The following is a 20,413-nucleotide window of genomic DNA, read 5'->3' on the forward strand; positions in this document are numbered from 1 at the left end:
CAGTGCTAAGGCTCCTGGGCCTGGACACAGCAGCGGCTGCAATATCTCAACGGAGAATACGTTTATATCTATGTGTGTGTGTGCGCATATATATATATATATATATATATATATATATATATATATATATATATATATTTCTCCGCCGAAATCACTTTTAAACCCATTTCCACCTTTTTTTCCCTTCTCTTCCTCTTACTTTTTTTTCACGTTTTTTTACGTTTTTCTCCTTTTCGCCTCTTTTCTGGGCGTATTATTCTTCTTTTTCTTCTTTTTTTTCGTCTAATGCATACCCCATCAGTGCAGCAATGCTTATTCAATACCGCCAGCAGATGGAGACACTGGGGGATAATTTTCTAAGGATTTATACTGATTTTTCCTGTCTGAATTTGTCGCACAGAAAGTTGCAGGCCAAATATGTGTGACATTTCTGCGACTTTAGCTTCTAGAGCATTTTTACAACATTATACATAGGTGCTGAATACATAAAAAGCGACTGTTCAGCGACAGACAAGTCGCATCGGCTGAAAGTAGGCCAGAATGTCAGTCCATGTTGGAGCAGGTTTAGATACAGTCTAAAGCATAGATCTCAAAGTCTGTGCACAGAATTTAGCAAGGGCCTCGCACCTTCTGATGCATCAGGTAGGTGCACAATAGCATAGCCTAACCCTCTGTACTTTGGTCTATATTGATGCGGGACATAGACAGCCAGCTGATGACCAATCCATTAGTGCAATGGATGGCTGGAAGCATTTGTCTTTGCCTTTGCAATACCACAGAAGCAATGCATGGTCAATGTACAGCAATGACACACCTGTGTGAACAGCCAGGAGACCCCCCCCCCCCCCCCCATGTTATGTTACATAGTTACATAGTTAGTACGGTCGAAAAAAGACATATGTCCATCACGTTCAACCAGGGAATTAAGGGGTAGGGGTGTGGCGCGATATTGGGGAAGGGATGAGATTTTATATTTCTTCATAAGCATTAATCTTATTTTGTCAATTAGGAACATTCAGCACCCACCCGCTATCAAGACAGCTGCCTATCATGTCATGCCCTACCTGCACAGGTGTGCTGGCTACTCAAATGATCCAATTAAGGAGGCCATTTAGTCAGCAGCAGCAGAAGTCCTGTGCCTGGACGCTCCAACAGGGGCCAGACACAAGCAGAAGCAGAAGCAGCAGAAGCAGCAGCAGCACCACCTTTTGTTTTTTGGCTGCAGCAGCAGCAAGGCCCACAGGGCTGGCTAGCTGGCTAGCCAGCAAGCAGGTAGCAATGAAAGTAGGAATCTTTCTTTTTAACCCTGTAAGGGGGTGGTGCACTGTACCCGAAGATACTGCCATATCGGGTCAATGCATAGGGCGACGGAAGCAAGCTTCGAAATCGGCCCCCGTTCTCAAAAATCCATTTAATATATGGTCCCCAGATAGGGGACGTATCAGATATTAAACTGATAAGAACAGATACTACACTTGATCTTAGCCAAAAGGCCGAGAAGCGATAACCGTGAAAGGGGCGGGCCCAACAAGGTCCCCTTCATGGGCACTATCACTGCTTGCTGTCAGGGAGGCTGCCAGACAATTTTCCATGCACACTCTGGGCTGGGGGGCAGTCAACCACCAGTACACACAGCAGAACCTAAACCCATACCATTATTGCTAAGCAGCAAGACAGGGGCCCATTGCACTCCCACGGGGCCTTTTTAAATGCAATCCATAACCCGGATTTGCCAGGAACCCTTCTTACTCCTCCTACTTGCATGTGACACTGGGCTTAGGATCTGCATAGGAAACACACACACAAGCACACACCTACCTTTGTTGCCTGCAGATGCCTCCTTGGCTGTCCCCAAACGGTATCAAACCAACACCCACGGGAAGCTGTAAGCATAGAGGACATGCCTGCACCCCATTGGACTTACCTGTGTGGGTTAAATCCGGGTTATTTGACAACCTATGGCGGTGATGGTTCTGCTCAGGCAGAGCAGTGCTGATGCTCCTCATAAAGCTGTCGCTGCTGTGAAGGTTCTAGGTGACATCACAAATCCCTTTGGTTACATACACAACAAAGCTGGGTTGTTGTTGTTTACACTCTGCAAGGCCTGTGGAAGTGAGTGACATCATAGCACTGTAGTTCTGAGGGTTCAAGATGGATGCAACAATCTCCTGTTGCTTCTATGAAGGCCGTAATAGACGACATCACCAAACAGCTCCATAGTCACATACACAGCAAAGGAGAGATGTTGTTTACACCTAGTGATGTCAGTGGTATTGAGTGACATCACAGCACAGTGCTAAGGCTCCTGGGCCTGGACACAGCAGCGGCTGCAATATCTCAACGGAGAATACGTTTATATCTATGTGTGTGTGTGCGCATATATATATATATATATATATATATATATATATATATATATATATATATTTCTCCGCCGAAATCACTTTTAAACCCATTTCCACCTTTTTTTCCCTTCTCTTCCTCTTACTTTTTTTTCACGTTTTTTTACGTTTTTCTCCTTTTCGCCTCTTTTCTGGGCGTATTATTCTTCTTTTTCTTCTTTTTTTTCGTCTAATGCATACCCCATCAGTGCAGCAATGCTTATTCAATACCGCCAGCAGATGGAGACACTGGGGGATAATTTTCTAAGGATTTATACTGATTTTTCCTGTCTGAATTTGTCGCACAGAAAGTTGCAGGCCAAATATGTGTGACATTTCTGCGACTTTAGCTTCTAGAGCATTTTTACAACATTATACATAGGTGCTGAATACATAAAAAGCGACTGTTCAGCGACAGACAAGTCGCATCGGCTGAAAGTAGGCCAGAATGTCAGTCCATGTTGGAGCAGGTTTAGATACAGTCTAAAGCATAGATCTCAAAGTCTGTGCACAGAATTTAGCAAGGGCCTCGCACCTTCTGATGCATCAGGTAGGTGCACAATAGCATAGCCTAACCCTCTGTACTTTGGTCTATATTGATGCGGGACATAGACAGCCAGCTGATGACCAATCCATTAGTGCAATGGATGGCTGGAAGCATTTGTCTTTGCCTTTGCAATACCACAGAAGCAATGCATGGTCAATGTACAGCAATGACACACCTGTGTGAACAGCCAGGAGACCCCCCCCCCCCCCCCCCCCATGTTATGTTACATAGTTACATAGTTAGTACGGTCGAAAAAAGACATATGTCCATCACGTTCAACCAGGGAATTAAGGGGTAGGGGTGTGGCGCGATATTGGGGAAGGGATGAGATTTTATATTTCTTCATAAGCATTAATCTTATTTTGTCAATTAGGAACATTCAGCACCCACCCGCTATCAAGGCAGCTGCCTATCATGTCATGCCCTACCTGCACAGGTGTGCTGGCTACTCAAATGATCCAATTAAGGAGGCCATTTAGTCAGCAGCAGCAGAAGTCCTGTGCCTGGACGCTCCAACAGGGGCCAGACACAAGCAGAAGCAGAAGCAGCAGAAGCAGCAGCAGCACCACCTTTTGTTTTTTGGCTGCAGCAGCAGCAAGGCCCACAGGGCTGGCTAGCTGGCTAGCCAGCAAGCAGGTAGCAATGAAAGTAGGAATCTTTCTTTTTAACCCTGTAAGGGGGTGGTGCACTGTACCCGAAGATACTGCCATATCGGGTCAATGCATAGGGCGACGGAAGCAAGCTTCGAAATCGGCCCCCGTTCTCAAAAATCCATTTAATATATGGTCCCCAGATAGGGGACGTATCAGATATTAAACTGATAAGAACAGATTTTTTGATTGAAAGAGCTTTATTTTCCGTTCAGTCATTACAAGTCGTACAATAAATTACAGTCACACAAAGCATGATAGTACAATACACAGCAAAGGTTCCCTAAGCTATACATCGCACACCATGCTACTCTAACATTCAGCTCAATCCTGCAATAGAAAAGCACAAGAGATCAAACAAAAACCAAATAATACAATCTGTGATCGGGGTAGGGGTGTGGGCGACTATGTGGGGGTAGGGAGGGGGCGGATCACAGGGCCAAACTGTTGGGCTGTATCTTCAGGGAGACATGGGAGAAGGAGAGGGGTCTTCACTCCTCTTCTTCCTCATCAACGGCCGAGCTGTCCAAGATGGAATAGTCTCTAAGCAGGTTCTTGATGAACCTGCGGCAGTCCCGGACGGACATGTTTTCCCTGTTGATCACGAGGCGGTTCCTGGAGAGCCACACTGCGTCCTTAAAACAGTTCATAAGGCGCCAGGCCTCCTGGATGGCCTCCACGTCGTGGGTCCCAGGGAACAGGCCGTAAAGCACCGAATGGTACGATAGGCAGCTCCTGGGCACTGAGTCTCTGAGTTCCTGTTCTAGGGCGTCCAACAGACCCTGTGCAAAGGGGCACTGCCAAAACACGTGGAAAGATGTTTCCTCCACGTAGGGGCAACGGGGGCAGTACCGGGTCTTGCACAGGTTGCGGGCATGCATGAATGACCTGAGAGAGAGACCTCCCATGACGGCCATCCACGACAAGTCCTTGTGTCCATTGGTAAGCCGCTTTGAGGCCACATTGTTCCAAACTGTCTCTGCAGTGGCTGCGGGGAGTCCCGGAACCAGCTCGGTCGAGTCCTTAGCTCGGATGAGCTTGTGGATTGTCTTTGGCTTCCATAGGTCTGGTTTCAGTCCTTCCAGCTGGTGCTCCCTCACAAACCGGACAACATCCCCATAGAACCAGGGAGTGTTCCAGTTGTAAGGGATGGAGCTGTCCCACTTGTCCCAGCCCAGCTGTCTCCAGAGGGGCATGAGAAGCAAGCGAGACATGGACCTGCCCGCTGAGCCAGTCTTTTCTACAAGAGTCCGCTGCACCGTGACACATGCAAAGGAGGCCCTCAGCAGAGCGGGGATGTCGGGTATTCCCTTCCCACCCTTGCGGGGTTCCTTGTACATCACGGTCCTCTTGACTCTGTCCATTTTGCCCCAGACGAAACCAAATACTGTCCGGGTGATGGCCTTGCAAACGGTGGTATGGGGAGGCCAGGCCTGTGCGGTATATTGGAGCACAGGCAAAACTTCACTCCGCAGGACAAGTGCCTTGCCTTCCATCGTGAGCTTTCTGGAGCTCAACAGTCCGATCTTTGAGTTTATCCTTCCTAGTCGGTCTTGCCAAGACTTAAGGGCCGCTCCTTCCTTCCCGAACCAGACTCCAAGAATTTGAATGAAGTCCGGCTTAATAGTAAAGGGGAAGGGGGCGGAAGAAGCCAGGTGCCACTCCCCGAAGAGCATGGCCTCCGACTTCCCGCAGTTGACTTTTGCCCCCGAAGCTCTGCCGAAGTCCTCGCAGGTCTGGACGAGTGCAGTCACCGAACGCTGGTCAGCGCAGAAGACGGTCACGTCGTCCATGTAGAGCGAGCACTTGACCTCGTGGCGATCTGGTCCTGGTGCGGTGATCCCTCTGATCTCTCCACTCTGCCGGATAGTCTCAGCGAAGAGCTCTATAACACAAACAAAAAGGAGAGGTGAAAGAGGGCAGCCTTGTCTAACCCCTGAAAGAATGGAAAAGGGGTCAGTCTTCCAGCCGTTCACCAACACCGTGCTGTAAATGTCAAAATACATAACGTTAACAAAAGAGCAAAACATCTTCCCCAGACCCAGCCTGCGCAAAACCCTGTCCATGAATGCGTGGGAGACACGGTCGAACGCCTTCTCCTGATCTAAGCTGACCAGGGCGGCGCGGCCCCCGCGGTCCTGGATGTAATGGACCGTGTCTCTCACAAGGGCAAGGCTGTCGGCAATCCTGCGGCCAGGAATGCTGCAGGTCTGGTCCGGATGGACGATCTGCCCCATGACAGGTTTCAGCCTGTTGGCCAGCACCTTGGCGAGGATCTTGTAGTCCACGTTCAGGAGAGAGATGGGACGCCAGTTTTTCAGGTCACATCTCTCCCCCTTCCGCTTATACAAGATCGTGATCATCCCTTCCCTCAACGACGGAGGCATTCTGCCCCCCACCACCATCTCCTCGTACACCTCCAACAGGTCCGGACAGGTCAGGTCACCCAGCGCTACGTAGAGCTCGGCCGGGAGACCGTCACTGCCCGGGGTCCTGCCGGGCTTAAAGGATTTAGCGGCAGAGAGCAGCTCCCCCACCGTCAAGGGATCGTCCATAGCCGCCGCACCTGCGGGATCAACAACGTTAGTGACACCTGACAGGAACCTCTCGGCGGCTTCGGGGTCGGATGACTTGGGGGCGTAGAGGTTGCTGTAGAAGTCGTGGACGACCCCCATCACTTCCTCCTTGCCGCTCCTCATGTGTCCGGTCTCATCTCGTAGCTCAGTCAGGGGCGTGTGGCCGGCATGGAGCTTCCTGAAAAAGAAAGAGTTACATTTCTCACCCTTCTCCAGGTTCTCCACCTTGGAACGAAAGACGATTCGCTTGGATTCCTCCTCAAAGTGCCTTTTCAAGCTCTTTTTGGTCTCCTCCAGCTCCTCCCTGACGTCCCAGCCACACTGGAGCAGGTCCTGCAGGGACCGCAGCTCGCGCTGCAGTTTCCTCAAGTCCCACTTCTTCGCACACGCCTGTTGTCTGCCTTTTGCCTGAAAGAAACAACGGAATTCGACTTTAACATATTCCCACCAGTCGCTGATGCACTTGAACAGACATTTGTCATTTCGCCATACAAGGTACGCATCCCTAAGTTCCTCCATGACCTCCCTCTGCTCCAACAGGGCACAATTCAACTTCCAGGAGCCTGGGCCAGGTGGGAATCCATGGCCCAGAGTCCCCCGGAATCGAATGGCCCTGTGGTCAGAGAAGAAGCAGGGGACCATAGAGTACGACACCTTTCTGACTGCTCTCGAAGTGAAGATGAAGTCTATCCGAGAACGGAGCGAGCCATCGGGGCGGCTCCACGTATAGTTTACGGAGCCGTTCCCGATGGACCCGACAACGTCCTGCAAGGATGCCTCCGTCACCATCTCAATCAGCAGTTTAGACGTCACGTCCAGGTTGGCGGATGTGCCAGAACTGCGCCCGTCCACCTCAATGGGGCAGTTGAAGTCACCACCCAACACTACTGCCCTAGTGGTGGCGAGTTCAGCCCGCAGGGCCTGGAGAACCTCCAGTCGGACATCCCTCTCAGGGGAGGCGTACACGTTGATGAGCCGCACGGGCTCACCCGCCCAGGAACCGTCTGCGACAAGAAGTCTGCCACAGACGAGCTCCCGGACGGAATCAAGTGCAAAGTTACCTCCCCTGATCAGGATGGCCACCCCCGCAGACCTATTGTCGCCCCCACCAGACCAGTAGGAAGGGCCGTGAGGCCACTGCCTGGCCAGATGGTTGTAAGACCTAGAAGCAGACAAAGCACATTCCTGCAACATGTAAACATCACACCTCTGGGAATCTAAGAACGTAAGAACAGTCTGGAATCTAAACCAAGCTCTAATACTCCTCACATTAATGCAGAAGATGTTGAGATCAGCCATGGGAATAAAAAAGAGAGGTTAGTTCTGATACTAGTTACCAGTCTGGTCGGACGGGTCCTCTTCTCTGGCGCCTGTCGGCTCGTGTGGCTTCTCGTAGCGCCCTTCCAAGAACTCGTCGTAGACCGTGTTGGACGGAGTGTCCAGGATTTTCTTAACCTCTGGGTCCTGCAGCAGCTCCTCCATAGATTGAGCTTGGACTGGCTCTGCTTGGACCTGCTCCACTTGGGCCTGCTCCATCACCTCCTCTCCTTCTGAAGCCTCAGGGCTCTCGCAGACCTGCTCCATCTCCTCCTCCTCATCTGAAGCTTGAGGGGTTTCGCAGGTCTCGATTATCTTTCTTTTGTGGGACTCTTCTGATACGTTGTCCCTTCCTTTCCTCTTCCTCTGTATGGTACCTGGGGGAGGAAGCACAGGAAAGTCCTCCGAAGGGCGGGCACCAGCAGCTGGAGGGGGGTTAGGTGCTGCTGGGCCAGGAGAGAAAGGAGGCTGGGTGGGGCGGGGGGCAGGAGAGAGTGCCCGGGCAGGGGAGGACGGGGCAGGGGTGGGCCGGGCAGGGGAGGACGGGGCAGGGGTGGGCCGGGCAGGGGAGGACGGGGCAGGGGTGGGCCGGGGTGGGGTACGGGGGGCAGGGGTGGGCCGGGGTGGGGTACGGGGGGCAGGGGTGGGGCGGGATGGGGCAGGAGGGGGTGGGGGTGGGACGGGATGGGGCAGGAGGGGCAGGGGTGGGACGGGATGGGGCAGGAGGGGCAGGGGTGGGACGGGATGGGGCAGGGGTGGGACGGGATGGGGCAGGGGTGGGGCGGGATGGGGCAGGAGATGGGGCGGGAGGGGCAGGGGATGGGGCGGGAGGTGCAGGGGAGGGGCGGGACGGGGCAGGGGTGGTGGCTTTCGCCTTCTTACCCTCCTTGGTCGGCTTGGCCATCCGTGGTGTTGGCTCCGGAGCTGGGGCTGGCTTCGGTGCTCTCGCTGCCACAGATGCCCATGTTCTCTCCCTCTGGGGGCAGTCCTTGTAGCTGTGGGCTGCCAGTCCGCAGAGGTTGCAGGTCTTGCTCTTGGGGCAGTCCTTGGTCGTGTGACCTGTCACACGGCAATACCTGCAGGCATCCTCCATACAGTCCTTGCCCTCGTGGCCCATCTTGCCACATCTCCTGCAGGTCTGCGGCATGTCCGGGTAGAAGATAAGTCCTGTGGAGTTGCCCAAGGAAAATGTCGTTGGCAGGTGCTGTAGTCCGTCTGGAGAAGCAGGGTTCTTGTTGAGTCTGACGACCACAGACCACTTGCAGGTCCAGTATCCGAGTGAGTTCAGGATGCGGGTGGGCTCCCTCACCACGGTGCAGAAGCGCTTCAGGAAGGTCGAGATGTCCGTGCCTGGGGTGTGTGGGTTCCGCATTGAGACCGTCACCCGCCTCTCCTCTCTTTGAATAAGGCAGTTGCCCACAAAGCGAGAGAAAGGGGATTCGGGACTCGCCGCTTTCACCACCTCCCAGTATCTTCTACAGGTCCCAATGGTGGCAAAGGTGATGTAGAAGATTCCCGAAAAGAAGGTTGCTATTCCCAGGGTGTCAGCCGTGGGGAAGCCTTGATCCGCCAGCATCTTCTTGCAGAACACGTCGTGGGACATGTCCGGCACCCTTCCGTCCACGGGCTTGAGCTTCAAGGCAACAGTCTGCCTCATCCAGGGCTCCAGGGTTGGAGCTTCCAGGTTAGGAATTCTGCCGCCCTTCTGCCTTGCCGTGGTGGAGGTTGAAGCTTGCTGTGGTTGGGGCTGGACCTCCAGGCCTTGCCCTGCAGCCTCCTGGGTGGACTTGCTGGTTGAGGCCATGGCTTCTTCCAGCAGGCTCTTTTCCGCTTCCTTGCTTGCTTGTGGAGAGAGGCTTCGCAAAGTCTTCTTTCCCGGGTGGGAGGAGCTATGCAGATCCGGTCCCGGTGGGAGGAGCTATGCAAATCCTTCTCCAGAGGCAGCGAGTTTCTTCGAAAAGATTCTGCGCCGCCTTCCTCTTCGCCGCTGTTCCGGAATTCACCGCCGATTCCCTTCTTCCAGGTTCTTCGTCGGCTTCTTCCGGAGCTGCAGTCTTCAAGATCTTCTCCTTCTTCAGATGTTCCGAGGCAGGCAGGAGACGATCTTCAGGTGGTATGCTCTAGAGAAATGCGGTTCTAATAAGAACGAAAAGTACTGCAATCGTACTACGCAAAATCTCTACCACAATGCTTGGAGTTCTTCAGACCGTAGCGATCATGGTATCTCCCCTGCCAGGTAAGTAAGAACAGATACTACACTTGATCTTAGCCAAAAGGCCGAGAAGCGATAACCGTGAAAGGGGCGGGCCCAACAAGGTCCCCTTCATGGGCACTATCACTGCTTGCTGTCAGGGAGGCTGCCAGACAATTTTCCATGCACACTCTGGGCTGGGGGGCAGTCAACCACCAGTACACACAGCAGAACCTAAACCCATACCATTATTGCTAAGCAGCAAGACAGGGGCCCATTGCACTCCCACGGGGCCTTTTTAAATGCAATCCATAACCCGGATTTGCCAGGAACCCTTCTTACTCCTCCTACTTGCATGTGACACTGGGCTTAGGATCTGCATAGGAAACACACACACAAGCACACACCTACCTTTGTTGCCTGCAGATGCCTCCTTGGCTGTCCCCAAACGGTATCAAACCAACACCCACGGGAAGCTGTAAGCATAGAGGACATGCCTGCACCCCATTGGACTTACCTGTGTGGGTTAAATCCGGGTTATTTGACAACCTATGGCGGTGATGGTTCTGCTCAGGCAGAGCAGTGCTGATGCTCCTCATAAAGCTGTCGCTGCTGTGAAGGTTCTAGGTGACATCACAAATCCCTTTGGTTACATACACAACAAAGCTGGGTTGTTGTTGTTTACACTCTGCAAGGCCTGTGGAAGTGAGTGACATCATAGCACTGTAGTTCTGAGGGTTCAAGATGGATGCAACAATCTCCTGTTGCTTCTATGAAGGCCGTAATAGACGACATCACCAAACAGCTCCATAGTCACATACACAGCAAAGGAGAGATGTTGTTTACACCTAGTGATGTCAGTGGTATTGAGTGACATCACAGCACAGTGCTAAGGCTCCTGGGCCTGGACACAGCAGCGGCTGCAATATCTCAACGGAGAATACGTTTATATCTATGTGTGTGTGTGCGCATATATATATATATATATATATATATATATATATATATATATATTTCTCCGCCGAAATCACTTTTAAACCCATTTCCACCTTTTTTTCCCTTCTCTTCCTCTTACTTTTTTTTTCACGTTTTTTTACGTTTTTCTCCTTTTCGCCTCTTTTCTGGGCGTATTATTCTTCTTTTTCTTCTTTTTTTTCGTCTAATGCATACCCCATCAGTGCAGCAATGCTTATTCAATACCGCCAGCAGATGGAGACACTGGGGGATAATTTTCTAAGGATTTATACTGATTTTTCCTGTCTGAATTTGTCGCACAGAAAGTTGCAGGCCAAATATGTGTGACATTTCTGCGACTTTAGCTTCTAGAGCATTTTTACAACATTATACATAGGTGCTGAATACATAAAAAGCGACTGTTCAGCGACAGACAAGTCGCATCGGCTGAAAGTAGGCCAGAATGTCAGTCCATGTTGGAGCAGGTTTAGATACAGTCTAAAGTATAGATCTCAAAGTCTGTGCACAGAATTTAGCAAGGGCCTCGCACCTTCTGATGCATCAGGTAGGTGCACAATAGCATAGCCTAACCCTCTGTACTTTGGTCTATATTGATGCGGGACATAGACAGCCAGCTGATGACCAATCCATTAGTGCAATGGATGGCTGGAAGCATTTGTCTTTGCCTTTGCAATACCACAGAAGCAATGCATGGTCAATGTACAGCAATGACACACCTGTGTGAACAGCCAGGAGACCCCCCCCCCCCCCCCCCATGTTATGTTACATAGTTACATAGTTAGTACGGTCGAAAAAAGACATATGTCCATCACGTTCAACCAGGGAATTAAGGGGTAGGGGTGTGGCGCGATATTGGGGAAGGGATGAGATTTTATATTTCTTCATAAGCATTAATCTTATTTTGTCAATTAGGAACATTCAGCACCCACCCGCTATCAAGGCAGCTGCCTATCATGTCATGCCCTACCTGCACAGGTGTGCTGGCTACTCAAATGATCCAATTAAGGAGGCCATTTAGTCAGCAGCAGCAGAAGTCCTGTGCCTGGACGCTCCAACAGGGGCCAGACACAAGCAGAAGCAGAAGCAGCAGAAGCAGCAGCAGCACCACCTTTTGTTTTTTGGCTGCAGCAGCAGCAAGGCCCACAGGGCTGGCTAGCTGGCTAGCCAGCAAGCAGGTAGCAATGAAAGTAGGAATCTTTCTTTTTAACCCTGTAAGGGGGTGGTGCACTGTACCCGAAGATACTGCCATATCGGGTCAATGCATAGGGCGACGGAAGCAAGCTTCGAAATCGGCCCCCGTTCTCAAAAATCCATTTAATATATGGTCCCCAGATAGGGGACGTATCAGATATTAAACTGATAAGAACAGATACTACACTTGATCTTAGCCAAAAGGCCGAGAAGCGATAACCGTGAAAGGGGCGGGCCCAACAAGGTCCCCTTCATGGGCACTATCACTGCTTGCTGTCAGGGAGGCTGCCAGACAATTTTCCATGCACACTCTGGGCTGGGGGGCAGTCAACCACCAGTACACACAGCAGAACCTAAACCCATACCATTATTGCTAAGCAGCAAGACAGGGGCCCATTGCACTCCCACGGGGCCTTTTTAAATGCAATCCATAACCCGGATTTGCCAGGAACCCTTCTTACTCCTCCTACTTGCATGTGACACTGGGCTTAGGATCTGCATAGGAAACACACACACAAGCACACACCTACCTTTGTTGCCTGCAGATGCCTCCTTGGCTGTCCCCAAACGGTATCAAACCAACACCCACGGGAAGCTGTAAGCATAGAGGACATGCCTGCACCCCATTGGACTTACCTGTGTGGGTTAAATCCGGGTTATTTGACAACCTATGGCGGTGATGGTTCTGCTCAGGCAGAGCAGTGCTGATGCTCCTCATAAAGCTGTCGCTGCTGTGAAGGTTCTAGGTGACATCACAAATCCCTTTGGTTACATACACAACAAAGCTGGGTTGTTGTTGTTTACACTCTGCAAGGCCTGTGGAAGTGAGTGACATCATAGCACTGTAGTTCTGAGGGTTCAAGATGGATGCAACAATCTCCTGTTGCTTCTATGAAGGCCGTAATAGACGACATCACCAAACAGCTCCATAGTCACATACACAGCAAAGGAGAGATGTTGTTTACACCTAGTGATGTCAGTGGTATTGAGTGACATCACAGCACAGTGCTAAGGCTCCTGGGCCTGGACACAGCAGCGGCTGCAATATCTCAACGGAGAATACGTTTATATCTATGTGTGTGTGTGCGCATATATATATATATATATATATATATATATATATATATATTTCTCCGCCGAAATCACTTTTAAACCCATTTCCACCTTTTTTTCCCTTCTCTTCCTCTTACTTTTTTTTCACGTTTTTTTACGTTTTTCTCCTTTTCGCCTCTTTTCTGGGCGTATTATTCTTCTTTTTCTTCTTTTTTTTCGTCTAATGCATACCCCATCAGTGCAGCAATGCTTATTCAATACCGCCAGCAGATGGAGACACTGGGGGATAATTTTCTAAGGATTTATACTGATTTTTCCTGTCTGAATTTGTCGCACAGAAAGTTGCAGGCCAAATATGTGTGACATTTCTGCGACTTTAGCTTCTAGAGCATTTTTACAACATTATACATAGGTGCTGAATACATAAAAAGCGACTGTTCAGCGACAGACAAGTCGCATCGGCTTGAAAGTAGGCCAGAATGTCAGTCCATGTTGGAGCAGGTTTAGATACAGTCTAAAGCATAGATCTCAAAGTCTGTGCACAGAATTTAGCAAGGGCCTCGCACCTTCTGATGCATCAGGTAGGTGCACAATAGCATAGCCTAACCCTCTGTACTTTGGTCTATATTGATGCGGGACATAGACAGCCAGCTGATGACCAATCCATTAGTGCAATGGATGGCTGGAAGCATTTGTCTTTGCCTTTGCAATACCACAGAAGCAATGCATGGTCAATGTACAGCAATGACACACCTGTGTGAACAGCCAGGAGACCCCCCCCCCCCCCCCCCCCCCCCATGTTATGTTACATAGTTACATAGTTAGTACGGTCGAAAAAAGACATATGTCCATCACGTTCAACCAGGGAATTAAGGGGTAGGGGTGTGGCGCGATATTGGGGAAGGGATGAGATTTTATATTTCTTCATAAGCATTAATCTTATTTTGTCAATTAGGAACATTCAGCACCCACCCGCTATCAAGGCAGCTGCCTATCATGTCATGCCCTACCTGCACAGGTGTGCTGGCTACTCAAATGATCCAATTAAGGAGGCCATTTAGTCAGCAGCAGCAGAAGTCCTGTGCCTGGACGCTCCAACAGGGGCCAGACACAAGCAGAAGCAGAAGCAGCAGAAGCAGCAGCAGCACCACCTTTTGTTTTTTGGCTGCAGCAGCAGCAAGGCCCACAGGGCTGGCTAGCTGGCTAGCCAGCAAGCAGGTAGCAATGAAAGTAGGAATCTTTCTTTTTAACCCTGTAAGGGGGTGGTGCACTGTACCCGAAGATACTGCCATATCGGGTCAATGCATAGGGCGACGGAAGCAAGCTTCGAAATCGGCCCCCGTTCTCAAAAATCCATTTAATATATGGTCCCCAGATAGGGGACGTATCAGATATTAAACTGATAAGAACAGATACTACACTTGATCTTAGCCAAAAGGCCGAGAAGCGATAACCGTGAAAGGGGCGGGCCCAACAAGGTCCCCTTCATGGCACTATCACTGCTTGCTGTCAGGGAGGCTGCCAGACAATTTTCCATGCACACTCTGGGCTGGGGGGCAGTCAACCACCAGTACACACAGCAGAACCTAAACCCATACCATTATTGCTAAGCAGCAAGACAGGGGCCCATTGCACTCCCACGGGGCCTTTTTAAATGCAATCCATAACCCGGATTTGCCAGGAACCCTTCTTACTCCTCCTACTTGCATGTGACACTGGGCTTAGGATCTGCATAGGAAACACACACACAAGCACACACCTACCTTTGTTGCCTGCAGATGCCTCCTTGGCTGTCCCCAAACGGTATCAAACCAACACCCACGGGAAGCTGTAAGCATAGAGGACATGCCTGCACCCCATTGGACTTACCTGTGTGGGTTAAATCCGGGTTATTTGACAACCTATGGCGGTGATGGTTCTGCTCAGCAGAGCAGTGCTGATGCTCCTCATAAAGCTGTCGCTGCTGTGAAGGTTCTAGGTGACATCACAAATCCCTTTGGTTACATACACAACAAAGCTGGGTTGTTGTTGTTTACACTCTGCAAGGCCTGTGGAAGTGAGTGACATCATAGCACTGTAGTTCTGAGGGTTCAAGATGGATGCAACAATCTCCTGTTGCTTCTATGAAGGCCGTAATAGACGACATCACCAAACAGCTCCATAGTCACATACACAGCAAAGGAGAGATGTTGTTTACACCTAGTGATGTCAGTGGTATTGAGTGACATCACAGCACAGTGCTAAGGCTCCTGGGCCTGGACACAGCAGCGGCTGCAATATCTCAACGGAGAATACGTTTATATCTATGTGTGTGTGTGCGCATATATATATATATATATATATATATATATATATTTCTCCGCCGAAATCACTTTTAAACCCATTTCCACCTTTTTTTTCCCTTCTCTTCCTCTTACTTTTTTTTCACGTTTTTTTACGTTTTTCTCCTTTTCGCCTCTTTTCTGGGCGTATTATTCTTCTTTTTCTTCTTTTTTTTCGTCTAATGCATACCCCATCAGTGCAGCAATGCTTATTCAATACCGCCAGCAGATGGAGACACTGGGGGTATTTTCTAAGGATTTATACTGATTTTTCCTGTCTGAATTTGTCGCACAGAAAGTTGCAGGCCAAATATGTGTGACATTTCTGCGACTTTAGCTTCTAGAGCATTTTTACAACATTATACATAGGTGCTGAATACATAAAAAGCGACTGTTCAGCGACAGACAAGTCGCATCGGCTGAAAGTAGGCCAGAATGTCAGTCCATGTTGGAGCAGGTTTAGATACAGTCTAAAGCATAGATCTCAAAGTCTGTGCACAGAATTTAGCAAGGGCCTCGCACCTTCTGATGCATCAGGTAGGTGCACAATAGCATAGCCTAACCCTCTGTACTTTGGTCTATATTGATGCGGGACATAGACAGCCAGCTGATGACCAATCCATTAGTGCAATGGATGGCTGGAAGCATTTGTCTTTGCCTTTGCAATACCACAGAAGCAATGCATGGTCAATGTACAGCAATGACACACCTGTGTGAACAGCCAGGAGACCCCCCCCCCCCCCCCCCCATGTTATGTTACATAGTTACATAGTTAGTACGGTCGAAAAAAGACATATGTCCATCACGTTCAACCAGGGAATTAAGGGGTAGGGGTGTGGCGCGATATTGGGGAAGGGATGAGATTTTATATTTCTTCATAAGCATTAATCTTATTTTGTCAATTAGGAACATTCAGCACCCACCCGCTATCAAGGCAGCTGCCTATCATGTCATGCCCTACCTGCACAGGTGTGCTGGCTACTCAAATGATCCAATTAAGGAGGCCATTTAGTCAGCAGCAGCAGAAGTCCTGTGCCTGGACGCTCCAACAGGGGCCAGACACAAGCAGAAGCAGAAGCAGCAGAAGCAGCAGCAGCACCACCTTTTGTTTTTTGGCTGCAGCAGCAGCAAGGCCCACAGGGCTGGCTAGCTAGCTAGCCAGCAAGCAGGTAGTAATGAAAGTAGGAATCTTTCTTTTTAACCCTGTAAGGGGGTGGTGCACTGTACCCGAAGATACTGCCATATCGGGTCAATGCATAGGGCGACGGAAGCAAGCTTCGAAATCGGCCCCCGTTCTCAAAAATCCATTTAATATATGGTCCCCAGATAGGGGACGTATCAGATATTAAACTGATAAGAACAGATACTACACTTGATCTTAGCCAAAAGGCCGAGAAGCGATAACCGTGAAAGGGGCGGGCCCAACAAGGTCCCCTTCATGGGCACTATCACTGCTTGCTGTCAGGGAGGCTGCCAGACAATTTTCCATGCACACTCTGGGCTGGGGGGCAGTCAACCACCAGTACACACAGCAGAACCTAAACCCATACCATTATTGCTAAGCAGCAAGACAGGGGCCCATTGCACTCCCACGGGGCCTTTTTAAATGCAATCCATAACCCGGATTTGCCAGGAACCCTTCTTACTCCTCCTACTTGCATGTGACACTGGGCTTAGGATCTGCATAGGAAACACACACACAAGCACACACCTACCTTTGTTGCCTGCAGATGCCTCCTTGGCTGTCCCCAAACGGTATCAAACCAACACCCACGGGAAGCTGTAAGCATAGAGGACATGCCTGCACCCCATTGGACTTACCTGTGTGGGTTAAATCCGGGTTATTTGACAACCTATGGCGGTGATGGTTCTGCTCAGGCAGAGCAGTGCTGATGCTCCTCATAAAGCTGTCGCTGCTGTGAAGGTTCTAGGTGACATCACAAATCCCTTTGGTTACATACACAACAAAGCTGGGTTGTTGTTGTTTACACTCTGCAAGGCCTGTGGAAGTGAGTGACATCATAGCACTGTAGTTCTGAGGGTTCAAGATGGATGCAACAATCTCCTGTTGCTTCTATGAAGGCCGTAATAGACGACATCACCAAACAGCTCCATAGTCACATACACAGCAAAGGAGAGATGTTGTTTACACCTAGTGATGTCAGTGGTATTGAGTGACATCACAGCACAGTGCTAAGGCTCCTGGGCCTGGACACAGCAGCGGCTGCAATATCTCAACGGAGAATACGTTTATATCTATGTGTGTGTGTGCGCATATATATATATATATATATATATATATATATATATATATTTCTCCGCCGAAATCACTTTTAAACCCATTTCCACCTTTTTTTCCCTTCTCTTCCTCTTACTTTTTTTTCACGTTTTTTTACGTTTTTCTCCTTTTCGCCTCTTTTCTGGGCGTATTATTCTTCTTTTTCTTCTTTTTTTTCGTCTAATGCATACCCCATCAGTGCAGCAATGCTTATTCAATACCGCCAGCAGATGGAGACACTGGGGGATAATTTTCTAAGGATTTATACTGATTTTTCCTGTCTGAATTTGTCGCACAGAAAGTTGCAGGCCAAATATGTGTGACATTTCTGCGACTTTAGCTTCTAGAGCATTTTTACAACATTATACATAGGTGCTGAATACATAAAAAGCGACTGTTCAGCGACAGACAAGTCGCATCGGCTGAAAGTAGGCCAGAATGTCAGTCCATGTTGGAGCAGGTTTAGATACAGTCTAAAGCATAGATCTCAAAGTCTGTGCACAGAATTTAGCAAGGGCCTCGCACCTTCTGATGCATCAGGTAGGTGCACAATAGCATAGCCTAACCCTCTGTACTTTGGTCTATATTGATGCGGGACATAGACAGCCAGCTGATGACCAATCCATTAGTGCAATGGATGGCTGGAAGCATTTGTCTTTGCCTTTGCAATACCACAGAAGCAATGCATGGTCAATGTACAGCAATGACACACCTGTGTGAACAGCCAGGAGACCCCCCCCCCCCCCCCCCCATGTTATGTTACATAGTTACATAGTTAGTACGGTCGAAAAAAGACATATGTCCATCACGTTCAACCAGGGAATTAAGGGGTAGGGGTGTGGCGCGATATTGGGGAAGGGATGAGATTTTATATTTCTTCATAAGCATTAATCTTATTTTGTCAATTAGGAACATTCAGCACCCACCCGCTATCAAGGCAGCTGCCTATCATGTCATGCCCTACCTGCACAGGTGTGCTGGCTACTCAAATGATCCAATTAAGGAGGCCATTTAGTCAGCAGCAGCAGAAGTCCTGTGCCTGGACGCTCCAACAGGGGCCAGACACAAGCAGAAGCAGAAGCAGCAGAAGCAGCAGCAGCACCACCTTTTGTTTTTTGGCTGCAGCAGCAGCAAGGCCCACAGGGCTGGCTAGCTGGCTAGCCAGCAAGCAGGTAGCAATGAAAGTAGGAATCTTTCTTTTTAACCCTGTAAGGGGGTGGTGCACTGTACCCGAAGATACTGCCATATCGGGTCAATGCATAGGGCGACGGAAGCAAGCTTCGAAATCGGCCCCCGTTCTCAAAAATCCATTTAATATATGGTCCCCAGATAGGGGACGTATCAGATATTAAACTGATAAGAACAGATACTACACTTGATCTTAGCCAAAAGGCCGAGAAGCGATAACCGTGAAAGGGGCGGGCCCAACAAGGTCCCCTTCATGGGCACTATCACTGCTTGCTGTCAGGGAGGCTGCCAGACAATTTTCCATGCACACTCTGGGCTGGGGGGCAGTCAACCACCAGTACACACAGCAGAACCTAAACCCATACCATTATTGCTAAGCAGCAAGACAGGGGCCCATTGCACTCCCACGGGGCCTTTTTAAATGCAATCCATAACCCGGATTTGCCAGGAACCCTTCTTACTCCTCCTACTTGCATGTGACACTGGGCTTAGGATCTGCATAGGAAACACACACACAAGCACACACCTACCTTTGTTGCCTGCAGATGCCTCCTTGGCTGTCCCCAAACGGTATCAAACCAACACCCACGGGAAGCTGTAAGCATAGAGGACATGCCTGCACCCCATTGGACTTACCTGTGTGGGTTAAATCCGGGTTATTTGACAACCTATGGCGGTGATGGTTCTGCTCAGGCAGAGCAGTGCTGATGCTCCTCATAAAGCTGTCGCTGCTGTGAAGGTTCTAGGTGACATCACAAATCCCTTTGGTTACATACACAACAAAGCTGGGTTGTTGTTGTTTACACTCTGCAAGGCCTGTGGAAGTGAGTGACATCATAGCACTGTAGTTCTGAGGGTTCAAGATGGATGCAACAATCTCCTGTTGCTTCTATGAAGGCCGTAATAGACGACATCACCAAACAGCTCCATAGTCACATACACAGCAAAGGAGAGATGTTGTTTACACCTAGTGATGTCAGTGGTATTGAGTGACATCACAGCACAGTGCTAAGGCTCCTGGGCCTGGACACAGCAGCGGCTGCAATATCTCAACGGAGAATACGTTTATATCTATGTGTGTGTGTGCGCATATATATATATATATATATATATATATATATATATATATATATATATTTCTCCGCCGAAATCACTTTTAAACCCATTTCCACCTTTTTTTCCCTTCTCTTCCTCTTACTTTTTTTTCACGTTTTTTTACGTTTTTCTCCTTTTCGCCTCTTTTCTGGGCGTATTATTCTTCTTTTTCTTCTTTTTTTTCGTCTAATGCATACCCCATCAGTGCAGCAATGCTTATTCAATACCGCCAGCAGATGGAGACACTGGGGGATAATTTTCTAAGGATTTATACTGATTTTTCCTGTCTGAATTTGTCGCACAGAAAGTTGCAGGCCAAATATGTGTGACATTTCTGCGACTTTAGCTTCTAGAGCATTTTTACAACATTATACATAGGTGCTGAATACATAAAAAGCGACTGTTCAGCGACAGACAAGTCGCATCGGCTGAAAGTAGGCCAGAATGTCAGTCCATGTTGGAGCAGGTTTAGATACAGTCTAAAGCATAGATCTCAAAGTCTGTGCACAGAATTTAGCAAGGGCCTCGCACCTTCTGATGCATCAGGTAGGTGCACAATAGCATAGCCTAACCCTCTGTACTTTGGTCTATATTGATGCGGGACATAGACAGCCAGCTGATGACCAATCCATTAGTGCAATGGATGGCTG

General features: G+C 49.3%; 5 non-coding genes and 2 pseudogenes across 5 annotated transcripts; all 7 read right to left on the minus strand.

Moving 5' to 3' along the window:
* Positions 1 to 1,314: 1,314 nt before the first annotated feature.
* On the minus strand, positions 1,315 to 1,505 carry LOC130335610 (U2 spliceosomal RNA). Its single transcript, XR_008877208.1, has one exon. It is a non-coding gene; the product is annotated as a U2 spliceosomal RNA (small nuclear RNA).
* A 2,101-nt stretch (positions 1,506 to 3,606) lies between these two features.
* Positions 3,607 to 3,780, minus strand: LOC130335627 (U2 spliceosomal RNA; annotated as a pseudogene).
* A 5,819-nt stretch (positions 3,781 to 9,599) lies between these two features.
* Positions 9,600 to 9,760, minus strand: LOC130335648 (U2 spliceosomal RNA; annotated as a pseudogene).
* Positions 9,761 to 11,854: 2,094 nt separating this feature from the next.
* Positions 11,855 to 12,045, minus strand: LOC130335611 (U2 spliceosomal RNA). Its single transcript, XR_008877209.1, has one exon. It is a non-coding gene; the product is annotated as a U2 spliceosomal RNA (small nuclear RNA).
* A 2,096-nt stretch (positions 12,046 to 14,141) lies between these two features.
* Positions 14,142 to 14,332, minus strand: LOC130335612 (U2 spliceosomal RNA). The gene has a single exon (XR_008877210.1). It is a non-coding gene; the product is annotated as a U2 spliceosomal RNA (small nuclear RNA).
* A 2,081-nt stretch (positions 14,333 to 16,413) lies between these two features.
* LOC130335613 (U2 spliceosomal RNA) lies at positions 16,414 to 16,604 on the minus strand. The gene has a single exon (XR_008877211.1). It is a non-coding gene; the product is annotated as a U2 spliceosomal RNA (small nuclear RNA).
* Positions 16,605 to 18,694: 2,090 nt separating this feature from the next.
* LOC130335614 (U2 spliceosomal RNA) lies at positions 18,695 to 18,885 on the minus strand. The gene has a single exon (XR_008877212.1). It is a non-coding gene; the product is annotated as a U2 spliceosomal RNA (small nuclear RNA).
* Between the last annotated feature and the right edge of the window lie 1,528 nt (positions 18,886 to 20,413).

This window comes from Hyla sarda, unplaced genomic scaffold, assembly GCF_029499605.1.
Source record: "Hyla sarda isolate aHylSar1 unplaced genomic scaffold, aHylSar1.hap1 scaffold_455, whole genome shotgun sequence".
Lineage (NCBI taxonomy): Eukaryota > Metazoa > Chordata > Amphibia > Anura > Hylidae > Hyla > Hyla sarda.